This window comes from Macaca thibetana, chromosome 4 (assembly GCF_024542745.1).
Source record: "Macaca thibetana thibetana isolate TM-01 chromosome 4, ASM2454274v1, whole genome shotgun sequence".
NCBI classification, from domain to species: Eukaryota; Metazoa; Chordata; class Mammalia; order Primates; family Cercopithecidae; genus Macaca; species Macaca thibetana.
Window position 1 is genome coordinate 143,998,796 of NC_065581.1, and position 5,656 is coordinate 144,004,451.

At 33.5% G+C, this 5,656-nt stretch overlaps 1 non-coding gene across 1 annotated transcript; it reads right to left on the reverse strand.

The window, feature by feature from the left end:
• Positions 1-4,067: 4,067 nt before the first annotated feature.
• Positions 4,068-4,174, reverse strand: LOC126953987 (U6 spliceosomal RNA). Its single transcript, XR_007725456.1, has one exon. It is a non-coding gene; the product is annotated as a U6 spliceosomal RNA (small nuclear RNA).
• Positions 4,175-5,656: the final 1,482 nt, after the last annotated feature.

A 5,656-nucleotide genomic window follows, 5' to 3' on the forward strand; every position in this document is an offset into this window, starting at 1 on the left:
GTTGTCAGGTAATGTTAAGACTTATTCCATAGAGTCATCCTTAATTCCTGTTAGTAACATTTAGTAAGTTCTGAAGATATATGCAAAATGTAAAATTGTGTCATAAATTATGGTCATTACAAGAGTACACAGAATACAAGTTAATGCAATCATGTTTAGCTTCTCTTCTATTGGATTCTTTTTTTACTCATATGAAATTATTGTCTTATGATATTTAAAGCAAAGGAAAGCAAAAGGTTCAATACAAAGTAGAGAGGGGACAATAGTAAGCTCTCAACTGCCAAGATTAATAATGTGCTTTGGGTATGCAGAAAATCAAACAGCAAGATACTGACTTAATAGGGGGCAGAATCCTGTTTGTCATTCACTGTTTACTCACAGGTCTCTGAAATTATCTGCTCTGTTATGAAATGTGTAGTGAAGCAGCTGATAGCAGCATATTTTCTCCAATAGGATTCTGATCCTTACCTTAGGTCTATCTAGTGCTGTTGAAAAATAAATTACTACTCTTGAAAATTTGCCCTAGGAAAGCTCCGTCTTGATATAAAAAAGTAGGACTAGACGTCTGGTAGACATAAGCTACCTAGCAAGTGACAGAAGAATGTATGTAATATGCTTATTTCATTGGTTTACTCAGTTGGAAAGTAATATATTTCTATATCACCAGCTATTGGACAAGGCAGAGAGTTTTAAAGGCATTATCAAAGATATTATGAATTATTAATGTCCTTCCCCAACCTATCAAGCTAAAAAAATGAAGTATTGATAGAAGAAATTATTTGACATTAAGTAGAACAGTGTAAGATTAAATTTGAGAGAACAAATTTCCTTGTGTTTTGTGCTTTTTCTTGTCTCAAAATTTTGAATCCAGCAAGCCCAGGTATTTCTTTTTCTTTTTGAAATTTTAAAGTATTTTTAATTGACAAATTAAAATTGTATATACCCAAGATATACAATATGATGATTTGATGTACATATACATTGTATACTAATTATCATGTGAAATTATGAACTATTTTTTAAAAATTGCTTTTCTGGGAGTCTTCATTAGTGAGGAAGTGAGTGATCTTGTATTTTTGTGTCTTAAAAGCACTTTTTTCTGTCTACATGTTGTGTATCTACTTTAATGCAAGTGCTTACACTGCCATACTATCATTCTTTGCTTATGTCTGCTGTAGGCAATCAAAGTTGTAATGAGCATCAATGATCATTATTGTTGTATTGCATGTCTTCACATTCGAAGTAAAACCTAGTCATGCTTCAGAGAAAACTACACAGGAAGCCAGTGTGACATCTATGACACATATCAGAAGATTTTGAATTCCATCACTATCTTTGTAATCTGTAAAATCCAAAATTGCTAAGTTTTTGATAATTAGTGAGTACTTTTATTCATACCACTCCCATGCCCTTCCCTCCTCACTATTACTTCTTGAACTTCTTTGACTTCTCCATTTGTGTCTCCTCACAAACTACTGGGAAAAAAAAAATTGATTGAGAAAGCAAAAGTTGGTGACAACATTTCATATTTTACTGTTAATTAAAATCTTCAATCTTTGTATAGCTTTATTTTTACAAGTATAGTACTGTAGACCTTTTACTAGGGATATTTTGTTTGAATATGCGAACCCATAATTATTAGATCAAGGAAGGTTAGCTAAAATTAAGAGACCTCGTAGACTAAACACTACCTTGATGAATTTACCACAGTCTAACACTAGGGCAGACCATTTAGTGTTTCGGGCTTTAAATATTTTTTAAATTATATATAGTAAAGTAATACATGTTCATAGTTTAAAAGTCAGGGTTGATAATGAAAAGCAGCAGGTCATACACTGCTTCACCTATGGCTTACTCCCAGATAACTTCTCTACTGAACCAACCATTTTCAACTCTTAAGTTGTTTTATTTTTTTAAATTTATAATTTACCTGTTATTTGAAAATTTCTTAAATTTCTGTTTCTTATTATATCCATTTGATCATTATAACTTATTTCCTACTGTGAAAGCCACTTTTTACCAATTGTCCTCCATCCATTCTTCCAGTAGAATTACATAATAAGTTTTGGTGAAGTCAACATTTAGTTTTGCATTATTATGATTACGGCTATGTGCTTTACTCTATATTGTTCATTGCTGTGACATAAATTGTACAATTGTTATATTTCCTTTTGGAATTAATGACTGCCTCATTTTGGGAAGGTTTAGGTTTATTTTTTTACAACTGTGATTAATTTATCCACAAACACTACAACAAAAATCTTTTTAAAAAGCTGAAATAAATTCTTAATCATGTTTTAAAAGTCAGGAAATTCAGTAGTTTCCTTTGGATCTTAGAGAAATCACACGAGGCGTCCTTCATCTTCCTGCTTCAGTCTGGAGTGGTTAATTTCAGTACCTGCCTCAGAGCTGTCATTCTGGGCCCTCCACTCACAATCATTTAAGAAATCCCTTAGCTGTTTGCTATGCTGAAGTTGATATTTTCTGGATTTCGTGTCTTTCACTTTGTGGTTGACTATCTCATTTTAGCAAAACTCATCTTCTAGATGTTTTCTAAGAAAAGTTTTATGGACTTGCATATATAAAAATGTCATTTTTTTCCTTTTTTTTTTTTTTTTTTTTTTTTGGTGAGTCAGGATCTTGCTTCCAGCACACTTGGTATGATTTTTTTTTTGTTTTCAGTCATTGTTCTGGGCATTTGGCGGCCTTTTTCATGTGGAAATGTATATTTTCTCGTCCTGATATTTTTATTTAAATTGTATCTTTAATAATTGTATCTCATGCATTTTCTTTTGTTTTGTTTCTGAAAATTCTGTTGGTCAAACAGAGATCTCTTGGTTTTGGTCATTTAACTTTATTTGTTTTCTTCAGTGGTGAAATTTTTCATAATTTTGTTATAATTAATAAGAAATAGTCTCAATATTAACATTTAGAAGTTCTACTTGGCATATTTTTTTTAATTTGACAACTGTGTTTCTAATTTCTAAGAATACTTTCTTGTTCTCTGAATGCTCCTTTATTTTTCAGCCCTAGTCAACACAGTGTTTGTAGCTTTGTGAGTGACCTTCAGGCAGAGATACCTAGCTTAGTCATGTCTGGATCTTGACCCACAAAAACTATGAGATGATAAATGTTGTTTTAAATGCTAGGTTTTGGAATAATGTTTTATGCAGCAATAGATAACAAGCAAATACAACAAGGCTTTTTGGTTTTCTTAAAAATATATACATATTTTCATGAGAAAAGACAAGCAAGACAGCTGAATATAGCAGTATTCTCTCAACACAGGGCAAAAAGAATATTTTATATCCATGTGTTATTAGTGCTTTTGGCATTTTACATAGATCAAAGTATAAAGAATAAATACAAATATATTTTTTCCTTTCTACCATTCATGAATTGCTATCTTATGGTGTTATTAATGGCTATTAATGAATGTCCTACATTCTCAATTTGTTAAATTTCAAATTACTTTCCATGTTGTTAGTCTGTATATTTTTATATTGTTCTGAATTAGTAAAGATAAACCTTTAAATCACAAAATTTCAAATGAAATTTCAGTATATTAAACGCCCCCCACTGGCCAGGTGCGGTGGTTCCTGCCTGTAATCCTAGCACTTAGGGAAGCCAGGCAGGAGGATCGCTTGAGCTCAGGAGTTCAAGGCCAGTCTGGGTAGCATAGTGAGATCCCATTTCTACAAAAAATAAAAAATTAGCTGGGTCGGTGGTGGATGCCCATGGTCCTAGCTATTTGAGAGCCTAAGGTGGGAGGATCACTTGAGCCTGGGAGTCAAGGCTGCAGTGAGCTGTGGTCATACCATTGCACTGTAACCTGGGCAACAGAGTGAGACCTTGTCTCAAAAAAAGGCCCCACACCCCAATACTATCATTATCAATGACCATTAAGGTGATAAAGAATGTAATTATGACCAGAATCAGTATGAATTCCATTTATCTTCAAATGCATGTTCACTGAAGATGCCATGAGCAGTGACAAAATTAGTGAATAAAATGGGAGTCCTGTACACCGTTCTCCTTTTTATTTATTTTTATTACTTTTTTATTTATTTAAAATGGAATACTTCACAAACTTGCATGACTTCCTTGTGCAAGAGCCATTCTACTCTTCTCTGTATCATTCCAATTTTAGTATATATGCTGCTGAAGTGAGCACTTTTAAAAAAATATTTTACCACTTGGCTAGAAACTAAAGAAGATTTGATGGACTACAAAAGGAGTGCTGTCATAAAGAAGAAAAGGCACCATAATGGAAATCAGATATAGGCAACATATTCAATGTCAGTAGTAAAAGAGGTCATTTTAAAATCATGTTTGAAAAAGTGGATGGGGAGTGGAGCAAAATAGCTGTTACTGAATAACCATTCTTTGCCAGACACTATGCTAACTACTTATGTACCATCTCATTTAATACCCACAACAACCCTGTGAGTTAGGCATTTGACTCTCCTTTTGCAGATTAGGAATCTGATGCTCACTTGTTAGCGCCAGGGAGTTAATAAGCAATGGTGCTGAAATGTAACCCCAGATATGTGGGACCCCAAAGCCTCTCTTCTCTCTGTAATTCTCTCTGTAATTCTCCCTTCGCCCCTGATACGGAAATGCAAGAATTCTATTTCATATCTGATATGGTTTGACTGTGTTTCCACCCAAATCTCATCTTGAATTGTAATCCCCATAATCCCCACATGTCAAGGTAGGGACCCAGTGCTAGGTGATTCTATCGGGGAGTGGTTTCCCGCATGCTGTTCTTGTGATAGTGAGTGAATTCTCACAAGATCTGATGTTTTTATAGGCATCTGGCATTTCCCCTGCTTGCTCTTCTCTCCCTGCCGTCATGTGAAAAGGTCCAAGCTTGCTTCCCCTTCACCTTCCATCATGATTGTAAGTTTCCTGAGGCCTCTCTAGCCATGTGGAACTGTGAGTCAATTCAACCTCTTTCCTTTTTAAATTACCCTTTATAAAGACAGTTCTTTAGCGTGTGAAAACCTACTAATGTAATATCCCTCAATACCATTACTTACTTCATGAGTATTTAGTTTCTCTCATATGCCACAGTTAGTTCTAGGTACTATGGATAAAAAGAGGAATCTTGCTTCTGAAAGCTGACAGATATTGTTGATTTTCAAACAATAAATTATTTTTTAGCAATTTATTTTACAATTAAAAATATCATTGATGCTACTTATTTTAGTGACTGATTTTCTCCTTTGAATATAAGTCAAGTCTGATAACTTTAGTTGCAATCCATGTAATACAATGGGACTCAAAATTCCTGTCATTTTGTTCAGCAAATGTTGAATTAAATAGCAACACAAATAAATAATGAAGGACCACACCTACAGAGTAAACAAATTAAATCAGACATAAAATTTTATGAACACCATTTCTTTGTTCTTAAAAAAAGAGCAAAAATGTTTAAGATTAACTATATTTATTTGAGTAATCTTAACTCTGTTTATTTGGCAGTAATTCTCAAGACACTGGTTTCTGATGTGGCCTGCTGGAGAAGTAACTCAAATGGACTATGAAAGAATAATGTGATCTTTGAGGAATGCTGAAACATTACTGTATTAATTTTAAGAAGTGTCAACCAATTGTGAAGAACTTTGTGTAGGGTTTTTGTTCAAAACTTGAT